This window comes from Cnephaeus nilssonii (genome assembly GCF_951640355.1).
Source record: "Cnephaeus nilssonii genome assembly, chromosome: 2".
Lineage (NCBI taxonomy): Eukaryota > Metazoa > Chordata > Mammalia > Chiroptera > Vespertilionidae > Cnephaeus > Cnephaeus nilssonii.
Genome location: NC_137073.1, coordinates 80342778 through 80363096, shown reverse-complemented (window position 1 = coordinate 80363096; position 20319 = coordinate 80342778). Strand labels below are relative to the sequence as shown.

The window sequence follows — 20319 nt, the reverse complement described above, 5'->3', positions numbered from 1 at the left end:
TTAATCGAAGGATCTTCTCTTTGGCAGTTTTCTACTGGTTCCTTAGAACAAAGACTTTGTGAAGGACTAGTTTACAGTTTGAAAAATTTGCCACCTAGTTATCCTAAGTTATGATAAGTTTCCTTAAATGCTTAATTCTCTGAGAGGAAGATCTGTGATCTTTTCATCTACTATCCCTAATAACATTACAGGTAACATGAAGAATTTACTATGTAGAAGGCACTGTTTTTTAGGAGGTTACATTTATTGATTTACTTAATCCTTACTACATCTCTATGCTTTCATGAGGGAGGCACTCCTACCCCCCTTTTAGAGATGAGAACACTGAGGCCCAAACCAGTTGAGTAAATTGCACAAGATCAAGATTTGAATCCAGGCATTGTGGCTCTGGTGTCCATGCTTGTAACCATCACTCTGTTCCTACACGGTAAACACTCGTGAGGTTTTCAGTAAATTCCAGCAGGATTAATTGGAGTGAATCCTAGGTGGGAAAATGTTTGCTTGGTTGGAATCAGGGGCTGACTCAATCTGTAGGTCTCCTAGTTCCTTATTTGCAAAATTAAATTAAAACTAGGCAATTAATACATATTAAAAACTTTGAAATTTATACATTTGTTAACCTAGCAAATCTAATTCTCAGATTTCATTCCCGGGAAAATAGTCATGAATATGTTAAAAAAAATGAACTCTAGTTATATTTCGAGCAGCACCATTTATAATAATAAAAAATGCATATCATCTAACTAGCTAGCAAAAGAATATTGGTTAGCCATAATATGGTATACTCATAAAATGGAAAATAATTGTAAACATTTAAAACCATGTTGTAAAATAATATGTTTTAACATTGAAAGAACCTCACTATATATATATTTTTTATGTGAAATCCCATTATTGAATGGTCATGTAGTAGCTCTTGCTTCATAGGACTGACTATAATTGTAGTGAAATAATTTTATATTTCATAAGAGAAGGGGAAACAACCTCTGCCTGCTAAAGACTTTTCTCAAACTGGGATGATGGTTGACTGGGTTCCCGTTATAAACGGGCATGTGGAGAACGCTATGGCCTTTTTCCAGCCCGCAATTCAGTCCATGACACACTTTTTCTTCCTGATTTTTTTTTTGTGTGGCACTTGGTAGTGCATCAGTTGGTGACAATGCTGTATAACCACAGAATTTCAGTGGTAGACATCAGTAAGTGTTTTTTGCTCAGGTGGCTGCAGGTCAGCTTGGTTTGGGGTGATTTAGCCTGGGTTCTGCTGGGATTGGTTCTAGATTGCTCTGCTCCATGTCTGATTTCCTTGGACATCATGTTCTCCTGCTAAAAGATGGGAGCATGAGACTCTTCGTCCCCCTATACAGGCATATTTCAAGGTGGCATCATAGCTGCTAATTTCCTATTGGCCAAAGCAAGTCATATGGTCAAGCCCAGAGTCGAGGGGTGGGAGCATGCTCCACCCGCCTTGACACCTTGGCAAGGATGCAGGTGTAGAATGCAACTACCTAGAGGGGAGGGGAAAATTGGCTACTAACAAGTCCGTCTGTCATAGTTAGCCTTTCACTCTCTTATTTAAACAGTCTTTTACAGTATAAATATTTACATTTTCCTATTTTTAATGATAAATGTGTTCAATGTGGAAAATTTCAAAAAAGAGCACTATAAAGAAAAAAGCCATAATCTCACCATGCGTACAAACTGGCTGACCTTTGGCATTTTCTTACTTAACTAAAGTTTTGAATCAATCTCTTAAGGGTATTAGATTAAAAGATAAAGCAATCAGTACCTTTTTTGCAGGACTGGCATTTAAACAACAGACCCAGAGTTTACTGTGCCCATCACTGCTTACATACATTTTTTGTTGTTGTCAGCTGATGGTGCTTTCTGCCTTCCTGGCCCGCAGCATGCTAAATAGGCGCCAGGAAGCATCCTGTAAACATTGACTGAGCTTTGGAGCCCCCTGATGAGGAAGGCAGCATTATTCTAGTCATTATTCAGACCCTTACAGGCTGGGCATGGGCATGTGGTAATGCACCTGACAGTTCACAGCGAGGGAGCTGCAGAATGAAGGGCAGAACCTCAGGATCCAGAGTCCTGGCTGGTTGATATGCAAATATGCCCTGAATCCTCGCCTTGCTTTCCATGCTGTGGTGTATGGATGTGGCAGCCCTAACAGTCGGAAAAGGAGGGCTTCTCTTCCTCAGGAAGAGTTGTATTTTTCAAAACACGTTTGGGCTGTTTGGAATGTAAAACAAAGAGGGATCTATGTATGTGTGTGTAACTTGCATATAATAAGAAATCAACTTTGCTGACAGTATAAAGTAGAATTATGGTGCTCTGTCTTGGGGGGAAAATTGAGAAATTTTTCTCTTATGGACTATGGAAATCAGTTTGGAATAAGATTTGAAAATACAAAAAAAAAAAGGCATTTCAGAGCGAAAGGAAAAACAACACAACCTCAGAAAACATCCTTTTCTTTAAAATTAACCTGGAGGACATAGGGTTTGCATGCTGTGGAGAGCTGAACAGGTTTCTCATGCTAAAAGTCTCCCTAGCTTAGTGGGCAAGTCTGGAAGAATTGAGATGACAGCAAATCTACATAAAATGTGACTGTTTTATGGGTGGCCTTGGTATTTAGTAAATTTTGCAGGTAAATACCTCCCATGCTGTCTAGATTTCTTTACTTTTGTAATAATACCGATGGAAAAATGGCGTGTTGTTACATTACATGCCATAACAAGCAAAGCCCCCAAAATCAATGTCTTACCACAATAGTCATTTATTTCTTACTTATGTAAATGTTTTGGGTTGCTGGCGGTTCTCTTTCTCCTGGTGAGCGAGGGACCCAAACTCCTTCCATCTTCTGATTTTGCTCTTTATGGCCTTAAGATACTCTGCTTCCAACTGGTGGAAGTGGAAAGAGAGAGGAGAAACCTTTTTAACTTCTTAAAAGTCCCAGCCTGGAAGAGTCATACTTTATATCCATTTACATTCTTCTGGCAAGATCCCGTCACATGGCCACAGCGGAATGCAAGGCTGGTGCGGGGCCGCTAGGGTGGTCCCTGTTGGGCCGTTGCCACTGAGTTCACTTACATAAGAGGCAGAGGCAACATAGCACTTACTAAATTGGGAAAACTAGGAGAAATAGGTTTTATTAAAGAAACTAGAGGCCCAGTGCATGATTTAATCATGCACCTGGTGCACCAGCGGGCTGGCTGTCCGCCGGTGCACCAGGCCTTCCGAAAGCCTCCTGCGCGGCGGAGGCTTTCGAAAGGCCTTGTGCCGGAGCAGACAGCCGGCCAGCTCCCCCGCTTTGGCTTTTGATCGCGGGGGAGCTGGCCGGCTGTCCGCCGGTGCACCAGGCCTTCCGAAAGCCTCCAGCGCAGCCATGGCACAGACGCTGAGCTCGCGGCGCCACTGGTTGTATTTTTCAGTGTCCTGCTGGCCCAATCAGCTACCCCGGCCACCCTGAGTCCCGCCCCCTGCGCCTCCTGCTGGCCCAATTGTGGGCGTAGCGGAGTGATGGTAATTTACATATTACCATTTTATTATGTAGGGTAGGAGGTGATGAACTTTGTCTTCAGTGCGTTAAGTTTGAAATGCTTACGAGATACAGTAAATAGATACATCAAGTAGGACTGTGGAATCACAGAGATAGAGAGGATCATATTTGGAGGAGAAAGGATTGGCTTCATCTGAGAGTGGTATGAGAATAAAAACTCACCATTGGCTTCAGCAGGTTAGTCACTGGTAACCTAGGAGAGTAGTGAAGTGTGGGTGGGTTAAGAGCAATGGTAATTAAAGAATTAGAGGTAGCTGATGTGCTGATGGTTAAGTCTGTAGATAGCTCTTTTGAGAAGTTATGCTGTGAAAGGGATAAGAGAAATATAATATGAACTGAAAGGGTGTGAGGGGTCAGAAGGAGGCATCGTAGCGTCCAGGTCATGCAGGCATGGGTGTGAGTTCAGAAGACAGAGATGGTAGCCAAAAAGTGAAATGCTTTGGAAGAACCCGGCAGGGTATCCAGAGCACATGTGAAGGGTTGGCCTTTTATAGGAAGAGAGCTACTTCCTCCACTGTGACAGGGGGAAGGAGGAGAAAATGATGCAAAAGCAGGTAGTTTAGGTACCTCCACACCATGGAATACTACTCAGCAATAAAAAGGAGCAAACTATTGATGCCTCTGACAACCTGGGTGAATCTCCAGAGAATTATGCTGATTGAAGAAAAAAGCCTATTGCAGGAGGTTCCGCACTCTGTAATTCCATCTATCCTATCTAATAAAAGAGTAATATGCAAATTGACCATCACGCCAACACACAAGATGGCTGCCCTCATGTGGTCAAAGATGGCTGCCCCCATGTGGACACAAGATGGCCACCACAAGATGGCCAGCAGGGGAGGGCAGTTGGGAGGGACCAGGCCTGCAGGGGAGGGAAATTAGGGGTGACCAGGCCTGCAGGGGAGAGCAGTTAGGGGTGACCAGGCCTGCAGGGGAGGGCAATTAGGGGTGACCAGGCCTGCAGGGGAGGGCAGTTAGGGGTGACCAGGCCTGCAGGGGAGGGCAGTTAGGTGCAATCAGGCTGGCAGGGGAGCAGTTAGGCATCAATCAGGCTGGCAGGGGAGTGGTTAGGGGGTGATCAGGCTGGCAGGCAGAAGTGGTTAGGGGCAATCAGGAAGGAAGGCAGGCGAACAGTTGGGAGCCAGCAGTCCTGGATTGTGAGAGGGATGTCTGACTGCCCATTTAGGATCAGGCCTAAACGGGCAGTTGGACATCCCTCAAGGGGTCCCATATTGGAGAGTGTGCAGGCTGGGCTGAGGGACACCCCCCCCCGCTGTGCACAAATTTCGTGCACCGGGCCTCTAGTATATATATAAAAAGCCAGTGACTGGAATGCCATAACAACCAGAATGACTGGTCACTATGATGCCCACTGTGACCAGCTAACCAGCCCGATCAAGGGGTGGGGCTGGCCGGCCAACCTCCCACGGACCCTCCCCCCAGCCAACCCCGCTGCTGAATGGCCTCTCCCATCCCGATCGAGGGCGGGGCAGCTGGCTAACCCTGCCTCGGCCCTTCCCCTATGACAGCCCTGCCCCTCCCCCTGGCCAGCCCCGCCCCTGATCGCTCCCCTACCCCAATAGGAGGCGGGACCGGCTGGCCAACTCCTGCAGCCCCTCCCCTTGGCCAGCCCCACCCCTGATGGGCCCCCTGATTGGCTCACAGCCCCCCCTCCCGGCCTGCCCCGCCCCTCATTGCCCCCTCACCCCAATAGGGGGCGGGGCCAGCTGGCCAACTGCCTGCGGCCCCTTCCCCCAGCCAGCCCCACTCCTGATGGGCCCCCACCACCGCAATCGGCCCACGGCCCCTCCCCCCAGTGAGCTCTGTCCCTGATTGGCCCTCCCACTCTGATCAGGGGTAGGGCCAGCCCACCAACTACCCATGGCCCCTCTCCCAGGCCGCTGGCCCCTGATATGCCCCCCCCCAGCCAGCTCCGCCCCCGATTGGCCCCCACATACCAATCAGGGGTGGGGCTGGCCAGCCAACCTCCCATGGCCCCTCCCCTGGCCCCATTCGGGGGTGGGGCCCACTGCCCAATTGCCCATGGCCCCTCCCCCCAGCTGACCCGGCCCTGATCAGGCCCCAATCAGGGCGGGCCCACTGGCCAACTTCCTGCCATCTCCTCCTCCAATTGGGAGGAGGCTGGCCGGACCCCACCCGTGCATGAATTCATGCACTGGGCCTCTAGTTTGTATATAACACTCTTGGAACGACAAAATTTTAGAAGTGGGGAACTCACTAGTGGTTGCCAGGATTTAAGGAGGAGGGTGGGAGGGAAGTAGGTGTGACTGTAAGTGGGAAGCGCGAGTGGTTCTGTGGTGTTGGAAATGTTCTGTAACTTGACTGTATCAACGTCATTGTTCTGGTCGTGATAGTGAACTATGGTTTTGCAAGATGTTACCATCAAGGGAAACTGGTAAAGGGTACCTGAGCCTCTCTGCATTATGTCTTACAACTGCAAGTGAATCTATACTCCTCTCAAAATAAATTCTATTTTTAATAGAGAATATAGTCAGTAATATTGTAATAGTTATGTATGCTGTCAGGTGGGTACTATACTTAATCTAGGTCAGTGGTCGGCAAACTGCGGCTCACGAGCCCCATGCGGCTCTTTGGCCCCTTGAGTGTGGCTCTTCCACAAAATACCACGTGCGGGCGTGCACGTGCAGTGCGATTGAAACTTCATGGCCCATGCGCAGAAGTCGGTTTTCGGCTCTCAAAAGAAATTTCAATCCTTGTACTGTTGATATTTAGCTCTGTTGACTAATGAGTTTGCCAACCACTGATCTAGGTGATCACTTTGTATGTTATATAAATGTCTAATCACTATGTTGTACACCTGAAACTAATATAGTATTGAATATCAACTGTAATTGAAAAATATTCAAAATATCCTATTTTTTAAATGTCCCCTTTCTAGATCACTGATTTTAATAAATTTGCCTTTAATATAAAGCAGGTATTTTAATAGATTGCCAGTATTACCCCAATACATTTAATTTTAAAAATATATGTGGTGGCTTCACTTTTCTCAATGTATTATGAGACCCCTGGGTGAGGTGGGGAGGGTTAAGTAGGAGTTGAGTAGAGAAGGAAGTTGAATAATCTTGGAGGACAGGGTGGATTTCTTGGAAGCATTGACAGCCATTGAAGGTCTGAGACTATGAAAGTGAAAAGTCTGTCTACATATTTGAGGAAATTTGTGTACCAGAAACAGTAGTTTCACAGAATATAACAGAGAGGCCTGGTCAGGGGTCATCAAGGCAAAGGTGGGGAGGGTGCAGCTGAGCTACCTAAACATGAGAGGAGTTTGGTGTCTCTGGTGGGAGTTCTCAGGGGTAGAGCTAGAGCCCCTGGGAACGTGGAAGGAGACTGGAAGCAGGGACCTAGGTGTGTGGTGGGGTTGGGGACTGAGCAGTCACTACCCAATTTTCCGAGTCACCAAGGGATCAAGAAGCAAATCCATTTGCATCTTCTTTCTGGTTTGAGTGTATGATTTTTGTGTTTGCAGTTTTTTGTGTTTGCAGTTTCTCCCAGTCAGGGTAGGAAGATATTTTGAGACTTAGTCTTAAATGGGGCTCGCATCTGTTGGCCAGTTCCTTTGGCAGTTGCTGCCTCCCAGTAGCTCCCTGTCAGGGAGCCTTCTGTTTAGCTCCTCTCCCATGCAGATGACCTACCAACGAGCCATTGCTCCTTCTAAAAGGGCGGTCACTCCCTAACCAGTTTGGCTCAGTGGATAGAGCGTCGGCCTGCGGACTGAAAGGTCCCAGGTTCGATTCTGGTCAAGGGCATGTATCTTGGTTGCGGGCACATCCCCAGTAGGAGGTGTGCAAGAGGCAGCTGACCGATGTTTCTCTCTCATCGATGTTTCTAACTCTCTATCCATCTCTCTTCCTCTCTGTAAAAAAGCAATAAAATATGTATTTAAAAAAAAAAAAAGGGGGCAGTCACATGGTGGTTCCCAAGTTCTGGTTACCTAAACTGCCCAGCTCACCTTGCTCAGAGCTAAGGTACAAAGTCCTAATGGAAGTTCAAATCTCTCCTTCAGGCATTTTACACCAATGCAACCTACCCAAGAAGTGATGATATCTGGCATGATGAGAGAATTAATTAAGGAAAGAATCTAAATGAGGACTTGACAATCATTGAATGCATTTCTCTTATACTGGGAATCAGATGAGAGACTGGGCTGTTTGCTTTGATGTATGTGTGAGCTCGAGAGTGCTGGGAGCCAAGCTAGATTAGCAAATCTGGCTCTCCAGAAAACTGTTTCACAGTTCAGGACCAGATCAGGTTTGAAAGACTTAAAAATTAGTCCAGAGTGTTAAGATGTTATTGATAGAAGGCCCAGTTTCTCTTAAGAATGCTGAAGTACCTTCTGCAGAACAAAAGGTAACTTGGGTCTTAAATTGTAGTTGACAGAATTTCAAAATTGCTAGGACAGAAAAAGCAGTTGCATATTGAGACACAGCTAAACCTTTAACACCTGCAAAATAAGTTCGCATTCTTGACCTTTGGCCCAGTATGTTGGATGTGGCAAATCAAATACAGTAATGGAAATTCTTCAAAATACACCAAAGATGAAAGTGTTTAGTGGTCATTGAAACTTTTGCTGGCATTATTTTAAGTGGCTTATATCTAAACATATTTATTCCAGAGGCCTGGTGCACAAAATTCGTGCACGGATAGGGTCCCTAGGCCTGGCCAGCGATCAGGGCTGGCCAGGGCCTTCCTTCATTCCACACTGCCCCCTGGTGGTCAGTGCACATCATAGCAGGCGGTCAAACTCCCTAGGGGACAATTTGCATATTAGCCTTTTATTATATAGGATAAGGAGGCTGTCTTTACCAATTAGGCTGATGAAGAAGCTTTACAGAAACAAACCAAAGATGTATGAATATTATTAGGATCCACAAAGCACTAGACATTCATCTTTCTTTCCCAATTTCTCCCAATCTCTTCCAATATCCATTTCTTTCCCTCTTTTCCTCTCCCTTTGTATTTCTTGTGGTCTAGTGTGATTCTATAAATAATGGATTTCAGTTATTCCTGAGAGACAAATGAATTTATTGAATCCATATATCAAAAATTTAAGTTGTTCTTAAAATTCCCTTTGTAATAGAAAATTGATTTCAGGTGCTTTTAAAAATATTTTTTTTAGCATTTTATCAGGGGGTTGAATTTTTTGAAGGGGTATAATCATGTTCTTTTTTGTTTTCTCTCCACTGGTGGTTTTTTTGTACTTCCCTGAAAATATGTTTTGTTCTGATAGGATGTACTGAGGCCTAGTCATGACTGGACATGGTTTCCCTATCTTTCATGCACTGTGTATTTTTAGGTTCTGAAAAGCATGCGGATTTTAAGCTTATCTTCTCAGTTCCTCATATATGTAGTCCTCAAGAAATGAAATGCTTTTAGCTTGCTGTGACTCTTTAGCATATGTGAGGAAGCCACAAAAATGGAAATGATTATATTACAGTTACCGTGAAATATAAATAATGAAAAATTAGTATTGACTATGAAATTGCACACACCACACTCCTTTAGTTGTGATTGGGGAGAGGGAGATAAGGCCGGGGCAGGCAAGGCGGGTGGTGGGGGCTGCCATTTCACATCACCCTGGAACCCACGTACGCAATTGGATATAGTAACTGGCTCTTCTGCTGACATTTTCTTACGTACAAACTGCAGTGCAGTGCCGCGGTGCAGGGGAGGTGCTGAGGTGCTTGTGCTGGAGTTGGTAAATTAGACCTATGTCAGTCCCTCCGGTCAACACCGGCATGTAGCAGCTGGGGAAGGGGTGGGGGCGGGGGGGAGAAGTAGATCAGAGAGTGAATGGGGTGTACAGATAGGAAGCCAGTGACTTGGCTGAGTGGAAATAGCATCCTGACGTCTCCTACACCACAGTTTCAAGAGGTAATGGGAAGGACAGGAAGTGGGGAGCTGAGGCCCAGGTTCGGGCCCCACGTCCACCGCTGAGTAGCCATACCCTTGTTTCTGGGTTTTCTCATCTGTAAAATGAGTGGGTGGGGCCAGATACTCTCAAGGCCCCTTGTAGTTGGAGTAGTAAATTTTCAGCTACCACGAAGAGAGAGGGAAAGTCTTTGCAGGCTGGTTCCCCTTCATTTCCTTCCATTTACACACAGGAATGGAGGCTTTTTTTTTAACTTCCTGGATGGAGACTGATAATGAAGCTGAGTTTATGTCAACTCCCCAGGAAAAAAAAAAAAAAAAAGAGGAGGCAAAGAATTGCAAATGCCACCAACAGGGGATTTTAAAGATTTATAACAATTAGTGTTTCTGATACAGTAATGCCGCTGGTGGTGGTAGCGGCATTTGTCTTTGTCAAACTCCATTGTCATTCAAGCACTTAATCTCCGTGTACTGCCAGGACTAAATTCATTTCCTTGTGTCTGCCTAGTGGATAATTTTTCTGCCCTTTGACAGTCCTGTCTCAGGTGCCTGCCTCACACCAGGGCCTGAAGGGAGACCTGAGGGTAAGTCCCCTCCTGGCCTTTAACTCATTGCTGCTGTGCTCGCTGGGGGGTAAAACTTTTGAAAAGCGAGAACACTAGCATTTAAATGTCTCTTTCCCTCTTTTTGAATAAGAACACAGGTGGAATCAGGACCGCTATAAATGATGAACGTGGCACCAAATTAGGCTTGAAGATGGTTTTTGCTTAAGGTAGCACAGCTTCCAGCATCCAAGTCCCTGTAAAGGGAAGGCATGTACATACTGGGACATTCGTATGTGTTTACATGTATGCATGCGTACATGGCACTGTGCCCTTGGTTTTTATTTCGTGTCCTCTAAGCAGATGTGCCTGCATTTGAGTAACAATTGTGTCATTTCCCTTTTATTAAAACTCCTGAAATGAATTTCTCTGAGCTCAGGATAAGGAAATATGTTGGCTTGGTCTAATAAATTTGAATTCTTTCTTTTAAGTAAAGAGAGCTGGGTATCACACTGAGTATCTGTCTTTGCTTTGGTTGCCACAAATCTGTGCTCAAAAGAACTCTGCTGTTTCATCTTTGCTCCATTTTACAGCTGTGGCTGTACAAACCAAGAGCAGTGAGACCCCATAGTAGGAGTGTAATACAGGGACAGAATCTCTAACATACCTTATCGCATTCCCATTCCATTCCAAACACCTTCATTTCACTTTCGCTGGTTGTTTCTCAGAAATACTTTAGAGTTTCCACCCCACTACCCTCTTATATTGTTCTCTGATTACAAGATGGATCACTTTTAACTCCCTATTATTTATGTATCTATCAACGCTTTTACTCGTTTATAAATTCTTTGAGGACCCATTCTTTACATCTTAAAGCAATGCCCCCTGCATTGCCAACACTGAACACTCAGCAAATGGGGTTGCCATGCAACCTGGAGGGTAAACCTTTTGAAAAGAGAGAACAGTATAATTTCAATGTCTGCTTCCCTCTTTTTGAATCAGACAGAGAGAGATGAATACCATATGATTTCACTTACATTTGGAATCTAAAGAACAAAATAAGCACAACAAGCAGAAACAAACTCATAGATACAGGGAACATTTGGATGGTTGCCAGATGGGAGAAGGTTTGTCGGAGGGATAGGTGAAAAAGGGGGAGGGGTTGAGATGTACAAATTGCCGGTTAGAAAGGGGGTTGTGGAGATACAGAGTGCAGCATAGAGAATGTAGTCAATGACGTTGTGATGGCTGTGCGTGGTGGCAGACGGGTACTGCACTTGTCGCGGTGATCACTTTGTGGGTTATATCCGTGCCCAGTCACTCTGTTGTACACCTGAAACTGATATGATATTGCATGTCATCTGTAATTGAAAAAAATACAGAATTTAAAAAAAATTAAAAATGGGGGGAAATGGTATTGCCATATAAAATACATGCATCTAATTAAATGTTAAGTTCAGATAAATAGCTAATATTTTTAGTATACTTATATCAATGTAACATTTGGGGCATGAGTATTAAGATTTATTTGAATTCAAGTTTATTCAGGTGTCCTGTATTTTTACTTGTAAAATCTGGCCACTCTATCAGTAAATGCTGGAGTGGTTCTGGACGTGGGCGTTATCACATGTCCTCTCATAGGTATAGATAGGAATGATGTGGCAGGCAGGAGGTCAGAGTCCCTACACATGGACATCAGTACTGTATCCTTTTCTTAATTTCCCCCCTTTAGCTCTTTAGTCACCTTGGAGAAGGGCCATCTTTGCAGGTGACCCTGAGCAGGTCTGATATATGATGTACACTTTGCTGTGAAAAACTGGGTGCATAAGCCCCACTGCCATGCATTCTACAGTCACAGTGCTCTCTGTGGATTCAAATAATAGGAGATTAAGTGCATTTAATGGGACGGCTAGAAAAAATAATAACCAGGCTCTCCGTCTTGAGAGATGGCCATTTGGAGGGTGATTGGAATTACCAAATGGCCATTCCCCCACCTGAGCACCGTAACACACTGCTTCCCCATAAGCATGGCTACATTCTCTAAAAAGGAACGTTAGGTAGCCTAGTAGCCTAGTGATACTGTTACTTTAAGACAGACCTCAGCCCTGGACTTTGTGGCTGCTTAATGTCATCCGAGCTTTCAGAAGAAGTCAGTGGCTAAATGATAGACCAGAAATGGAAACGTTGAATTCCAACCCTACCCTGATCATTACTTTCCAAACAGTGCTGAGGCAATTGTCACCCTAATCTTGGCTTTGATTTTTCTCTTCTTAAAAACAAGGGCAGCCCTAGCAGGTTTGGCTCAGTGGATAGAGTGTCGGCCTGCGAACTGAAAGGTCCTAGGTTTGATTCCGGTCAAGGGCACATGACCTGGTTGTGGGCTCGATCCCCAGTGGGGGACTTGCAGGAGGCAGCCGATCCATGATTCTCTCTCATCATGGATGTTTCTATCTCTCTCCCTCTCCCTCTTCCTTCCTCTCTGAAATCAATAAAAATATATTTTAAAAAACAAGGGCAATGTTCTATTTGTTCTATTATGTTTTGGAGAACACTTAGTGATTTGTTAGAATTTGATTCAGAGCACAGGGTTGCAGTTGGGATAACAGTGGTCCCTAGATTCTGTTGCTTTTAAACAAGGTGCAGTGAACATTAGGCTTTTAGTGAGGGAGGAAGGAGACCAGGTGAAACAGTCCCTGATTACACTCTCTTCCCCCAAAATTGGGGCCTTTAATATTCTACCATTTGGAGACGCTGGAGGCGATCTATACGATATTTTTTAAGAGACATTTTATAGTTGTTCTAGATTCTTTGCTTATTCAACCATCAGTATCAACAAACATTTCTTAAGACAAAAATATTAGATTTTTTTAGGGAGCATACACAGATGTTGTTATTGAGGAGGAAGAATTTGAAATCTGTTTGGATTAAAACCCAGCATGGAACAAAAACTGTTCCAAATAAATACATGTGGAAATACACTGTTAGGTGAATTAGATTTATATAGATGTTTCCTTGCAAAAATAGAGGACTTGTTGGGAAATTTGGTCTTGTCTAGAAATTTCTGTGTAGGTGGGAAATGTATTTTATCTCCTCTGTGGCTTACCTTTGTTCTTTTTGTTTCTTTTTTGAAGCTCCTGATCCCAGCTCCTCCATGGCCTCTGTCACAACTGTTTAGATGTAGGGCAGTTGTCAGAAATGTTTAGCATCTCACGGCTGCCAGTGACATTTCAGCGCGGCAATGAAAGCATCTTAGTGTGCAAAAGGACGTTATTGAGTAGGATTCGTAATTTCTCCAAAAAGTGAGATGCTAAATACAAATTGTCCTCTAGTATCCCGACAGTTAGTCAGCTTACTTTGAAAATACACAGTACTTCTGTGGAGGTGTTGGACTCTTTGGGAGATGGGTTTTAGAAGAGAAAAATCAAAGGCAGAAGTGACGCGATGTTCTCCGTATCGAGTTTAAGGACGCTGAGTCTTTTTCATAATTGTTATTGTTACCAAACAAACAACCAACATTGAATACTCTTCCAGGCAGACTGGAACTAAACAATGGAAAAATGTGAGCCCTGGGAGAAATACAAATGAGAGACAGAATGGAAAGTTAATATGCACAGACATAAGTCTGTGATTCTGTAAAAGTGCAGTCGATGCTGTGTGCGGGCTGTGGTGGAGGGGTGCAAGGGCAGATGACTTCGGTCCCTGGTGACACAGAGTTGACAGCACAGAAGAGCGTGCTGTGCACAGAAGTAAATGTCACTCTGTACACACACAGCTGCATGGAAGCAGATGGTTGTGGATTTAATGCCAGTGATGCCAAGATGGGCAAAGCATCCTAGATAGGGACCTGAACCCACAAACTGTGTGTTGACAGGGATGTGGGGCACTTGACCTGTGTTATCCCTGCCTTTATCTCTAGGGATTTGGAGATGGAAGCTCAGAGGGGAAAATACTAGTAATGTATCCGGGATCCCCTAGCGAATACATGGTGAAACCAGGATGCAAACCCGTGTTTTGACTGGTTTTCCACTCGGTGCTGCCACGCCCATTTGCCAAATGGAATGAGAGCCAGTTTTTCCCCAAGTGCCCCGTGTGGAGCGGATCTGATCCAGCCTGACGGTGACACCAAGGAGTGCCCTGGCCGGGAAGTGTTGAGCAATGGAAAGCAGAGGGGATAAAAAGGCCTTGTTTATTGCTGGCCTTCTATTTGCCAGATGGCAGGATAGGCTCCCTATTTACATTCTAAGTTAGTCCTCACAATCTCCCTATGAGGTTGACCAGTGCTCTCCACTTTACAGAATGTCTGTGGAAAACGGAGGCTTAGGAGGTTAAGAAGCCTGACCAAAGTCACACAGCTACTCCATGATGGTAGTTAGCCTTTGAATTTTGCATCTGAACCTCGTGACTGGGGTTGTCGAATGGACTTGAATTTAACAGTGTCATTCCATGAGTTTAAAAATTGAATGTATTTCCAGGATCCAGAGGGACCCATGAACATGTTGGATGGCATGACATTTTGGAAAGGATTGTACTAACTGGGCTGAGACGTCCAAGTATCACAGGGGAGGAGGAGATGCGTCTACTGTTTGATTCTTACTTTGAGGAGGGCAAGATACCAGTCCTCGGGGAGGTTTTAGAAAGGTGGAGGGGAGGCAGATGGGGGGAGCGGAAGGAGAAAGAGGAAGAGAGGACGGGAAGCTGACAAGGAGTTTAGCAGCTGCTCCCCTTATCTGCAGCTGACTCTGAGAAAAAATGGTTCTATTTATTTGCCGTTTCCTTCCATATATCTTCCCAGCAGCATTCATCAATATCTGTCATTTCCCAGGGGGGTTGGACATGTCTGGCAATTCATTCTGCTGCATTACATTTCAATACGCGGATGGAGGCAGCCAGATTGCAGATGTTAACTCTGACCTGTGCCCAGCCTCACTTCGATACCGCCAGCACCCCGCCCAGCATCTGGGTGCCCTCACTTAGACATTCTGAGCAACACCGCTTGATGCCCGATTCTTGTTACCATGTTCTCATTAGAGTAGGCTCTATTTACTACGTCCTCAAAAATCAATTTGAAGTTGTCACGTTAGCCTTTGGTCTCTACAGCTAGAGTTTTACAGCCAAATTATTATGTTTTGTGTGGGGTTTCTTTTTGGTAAGAATGTTAAGTCCAGAGACTCACCATCGGAAGGGAGGCCACCCTGGTGGTCCAGGTCAGCAGGGAGTTGCTGGCCAAGGCTGGGTCGCACTGCAGAATGGGGGAGTGTGCTGGGTGCTGGTCTGTGGAAAGGCAGCTGTATACTCCCAGCAGCATCGAGGCTTCCTAAGCTCCAGTTCATATATGAAGTCACTGGACCCTGGTCTCCGCCCTTATTAGAATCTGACTGGGAGTGGTAATCTCATTGGATGAGAAGAGATATTTATTTTCTGAGAACAAGTGAAGAGGAAAGAAAAGAAAGGAAAGGCCAAAGGCATTTCTCTGTAAGAATGGATTCAAATTGTGTCCCTTTAAAACTGTATAGTGTCTTTGGACTTACCATGGCATCTTTGTGTTTTTGTAATAAGATGGCAAGAATGACAGGGTGGCTCTCTGTGACTGAGGGTGACAAGACCTCTGCTCCTTTGCACCATCTTTCCACGTCACCCACACCGCGGGTCGTTTTAACTGAAAGCTGCAGCCACAGTGGACAGTGGCAGTGGCAGCACGAGATGCAGCTCACTGCCTCGTGGCTTGTCCCAAGGCTTTGATTGCTGTGGTGGAGACGTGTGTTGTCACTTTCCCACAGTCCCCAGCTCTCTCACAGGAGAGCATTGGGCTTTGGTAACTCTTGAAATATTTGTCATGGACCCATTCAGTCTGGGGCGGCCCTAACTTATGTTCTGCTACCTGCCCTGCTTGCAGTAAGCTTCCTTTTAAAGTGGCCTCCTCACTCTGTCACCAGGCCTGTGGTTGGTCCTGTTACCTTGCCATTCAATATTAAACATAGAATGCTGGTGATGAGTGCAATTGGGCATCTCTGGGGGATTTGTAGCAAAACAGAAGGAGTTCAGAGATTGCTGCGTTGGGCAGTGAATTTGATTCAGACCTTGAGGCCCCATTGGCATCACCCTATGCCCTGACTTCCAACCTCCCAAAATACATGCATGCTCTCTCCCTTCAGCTTGAGAATCGGGGACCTCTGGCTAGTAGACAGTGATAACTTCAAGGTCTCAGGGTTCAAGCTCTGCTTTGGACTTTTCTTGTGTGAGTAAACACAGACCACTTTTTTTTTTTTTAAGGATAGAATAGCAGCACAATATAGAAGTCAGTGAACTTCAGCACCCACTGGTCACAGGTCTGTCGGTTTCTCAAATTATATTTATTTATGCCATTAAGAAGAATGATTTAGCAGCATTATTGATGCTGTCTAGGTATAGTTATTCTTTTGCAACCAGGACAAGAAATTGGAAGCCAGTCAGCCATGTGAGAGGGAGATGAAAGGAGCCGTGTCTCGGTGGTAGTAGCACACTGAGGATGAATAAGGGGGGCTGTAATTGCCTGTGGGCGTGACAGCCGCGATGATGAGGGACCCAGTGTTTAGGAGTGAGCAATGGGCCGTAGAAGAGGAATATCGTGATGATGATGGAGTGCACTCCAGGGCCGTGGCTGCTGACTCATGGATTCCATCCACATTCAGCCAGTGACTTACCATGGTCTTTAACCTTCCTCCACAGAGGGTTCTTAAAGCACACAGTTCCTCTGACTTGTAAATGATCCAAAGGACTTAAGTTATTAAGTGTGATTTGTAAGAGCAGGTGCTGATGTAGTTTAACGTGGATAACTCCTTTTGGACCACAAAAAGGACTCCCTGATTTTTTCCTCTGGAAGGTGCAGTGTTTTGGGCTAAGCCAAGAGAGGGTGGCTTTGTGTGTGGTAAAATATACATAACAAAATTGACCATTTTAACCATTTTTATGTGTACATTCAGTACATTCATAGTGTCGTCACCACTATCTTCCTCCAGAAATTTTCATCATCCCAAACTGAAACTCAGTACCATTTAAACAATGACCCCCTCATTCCCTCCTCTCCCCAGCGCCCAGTAAACACATACTTTTTGTCTCAATGAATTTGATTATTCCAGGAACCTCATGTAAGTGGAATGTTAACAACATTTGTTGTCTGACTTATTTCATTCAGCACGTCTTAGGGGTTCATCCATGTTGTAGCGTGTGTCAGAATATCCTTCCTTCTAAAGGCTGAAGCACATTCCATTGAATGTATATACCACGTTTTGTCTATCCATTCATCCATCAATGGACATTTGCGTTGTTTCCACATTTTGGCTATTATGACTAATGCTGCTAGGAATATGGGTGTACAGGTATCTGTTGAAGTCACTGTTTCCAACTCGTGTGTGTATTCTCAGAAGTGGAATTAAGCAAGGGAGGTGTCAGTTAGCAGAGGAGAAGATGAAACGGTGGGACTGTCCCTCCTCCCACGTTAGTGGCAGAGGTGAACTTTCTGTGAGAGCTTCAGTATCTACCCAGGTGGGCAGCATAGGGTGAGAGATGTGAGCATGTGGCCCCATCTTTCTGCTCATGGTTCCAGCACAGGGCTAGCTTCCCATTGCTCTTTTTGTCCCAGCCCCTTCGTCGTCTCTGTAATGCTACCCCCATTCTCCTTCCCCTCCTATGTAGCTCCCCTACCTCACCAAAACCCTCAAGAGCAATGCAGTCGTCCCCTGAGCTTCCCTTTGCTCCTGGTTGGTACTTTGGAGGGACACACAAACCTTTTCTGAGTTCTGTGTGGAGCCGAGCACCAAAGCCTTAGGCTGCTTTGTGATGTGGCAACCAGGTCTTACTTTCCCTTGAGTGTCCTGTTTGTGCTCCAAGGTAAGTAGCCGGCAATGGAAGACTGTGGACTGACCGCTAGATCTATGTTGCAGTTCAGGTGCTATGGAACTTTTTTACTGGAGGCTTTTAAATCTAGTCAGGCGCCATTATTCCTTGGTGGCAAAGTACATCTCCAGAGGCTATATGTAATTCTTTATATAGCCATTCTGTTAAAATTATTGCTGGCCTGATATTTTTGTACTTCAGAGGGGTACTCTAAGCTTAGGGGTGCTTTGAAAGCATGGGCGTATCTCCTGTTTGAAAACATGCGTTTATGGTCTTGCTTCTTGTTTCTTGGAATTCAGGATGGAAACAAAGGAAAACACATTTTAGAAAAGAAGCTATGAGTAGCCTGGGCACAATCTGGGTCTAGGCTCAGTAACCTACTTATTTTTATGTATAATCTTTAAAGGCTCCAGTCCTTCTTACTCTGTTAAGTAGAGGCCCTGTAACCAAACAGTAACACTCACCAGTACAAAAAGTCCATTCAAAGAACCCACACCTCTGTGGTTGAAACCTGACCAGTTCTGTCACTCTGGCCAACTGACTCTAGCTCTAATACAGATTCTATTATTGCCTCTAAAGTTCTTGTTATGTCAGTAGAACATATTTATTAAGTGTTTCAATAAACGTACAGGAGTTTTAGAGCTGTATTTCCGAAAAGCACAGAGCTGATCAAAGTTCCAGCTGTAACAACAGGCCCCATTCGGTATTAAAACATAGCCGCCAGATTGCCAGGCAAGCTCACCTCTCATACAACTAATTGGGAATGGTGTTATCCATTAATTTCCACCCTGTGCAGCTGAATAATGTGGTTGACAGATGCTAATTTTCTTAAATTGTAGGCAGCAAATGATGCATGAATATAACAGCAACACACTTTTTTAGAGGCTCTTGGTAGTCATCAGAAAGGGAATTTATATAAAGTTTGATGTAATCACTACCAACTATGGCACAGTGTTAGTGCCTTCTAATGACTGCCTTAGATCCATCTGTTGTCCTCTCTTCCCTAATAACACTAATGGGGGTCTAGGCAGGAATAAAACATCCCATGTGTTAGGCTAACCAACCCTCCAATTTGTAACATTTATATGATTCCTAAGGACAAGGCTCATACAAGAATAATGACATCTAAAATTTAGCCCGCGATGGCATTATAAACATTTCATTATATATGTGTATACATGCTTCCTCATTGAATTGTTTTTTCCAGTGGCTTAACACCATTTTATTCCTTGCTCACCTTATAATTCATTGTGTGTTGGGTAGCCCTTTGTCTTTCTTATTTATTTCAAAGTTTACATTTATTGAATGTTCCTTGTGTAAAAATCCTTTCTGTTTTGATTTACAACCACTGCATAAATGTACCCCTATTTTACAGCTGAGGAGCCCGGGGCTTGGAGAAATCCATGAATATGTGATGGAGTCTGTGTTGGGGGCAGAATTGGCACTCAGCAGTCTGACTCTAGAGTCCACCATGACTTAGAGACATTAATTTTACTGTTAACTGCCAAGGACCTTTATGTCCTGTTAAACTTAGTTCAAACTCAGTTCTATAACTGATCAACTGTTGACCGTCTAAAGGTCTCCTTGTGGGTTAGGATCTGTTAAGTCACAAAGAATTGAAGGCTGACAAAGCCCCTCCTCGGCCAAATTCTAGCCAGGCGTCTCCAAGCCCTCTTTCTCCACTAGGCCTTAACCTTGACCATTAAAGATTTGAACACACACCTATAGTTTCTAACAGCTCAAGGCTACTTCCTCAGGATGACCCTAACTCTCTTAAAGTGCCTGCCTGAGAAAACTCAAGGCTGCCAAAAATTAGCTGTTGTTCTGGCCACCAGGTAGGATCTGTGTCTCCCTGTCTCTGTGGGAGGATGGAATCCTAACTTCCATGATTGCCAGCTAGCAGGCAGAGCTGGCTCGATCGCAGTTCCGCTGACTAACCCTTTGCAAATTTTCCCTTCCATGACTCAGCTGAGTCTCCACTGGCTCCCTGCCCTCTTCCTCCCTTTTCCTGTTAAAACACCCAGTTACTTTTGTATAAATTGAAGGTGAATTCAGTTTACACTGGACTCTTTTTTCCTGTGGTAGTAGTTCTTACTGATTAAAATCTGTCCCTACCACTTTAAGTAGTGTCCAGCTTTGCTTATCTTTGACAAGGCACACCTATGGTCTTTTTACCAAGATTAGACTCATGCAAGAGATAGCAGCAAATGAAATGTATGTGTAGTGTTGGCCTGAGGGATTTCAGAGGAGAGGATGGCATGTGTGTCTCAGCTTGCTGTAAACCGCCCTGTGAGACCTAACAACAGTGAATTGTTCAAAGTGCGATTTGAGTCTATAGAGAGAACAAAGTGGCCCTGGTTCCTGGTGCCCCCTCCTCTAGTGCTTTTTCTAGTCTGTCTAGAGCAAGCATGTCAAACTCCTGGCCTGCGG

The 20319-nt window shown here is 44.7% G+C and overlaps 1 protein-coding gene across 6 annotated transcripts in view; it reads left to right on the top strand.

Moving 5' to 3' along the window:
- Positions 1–20319, top strand: part of MAST4 (microtubule associated serine/threonine kinase family member 4) — a 522072-nt gene that overhangs the window by 153481 nt on the left and 348272 nt on the right. The gene's annotated exons all lie outside the window — the stretch shown is intronic.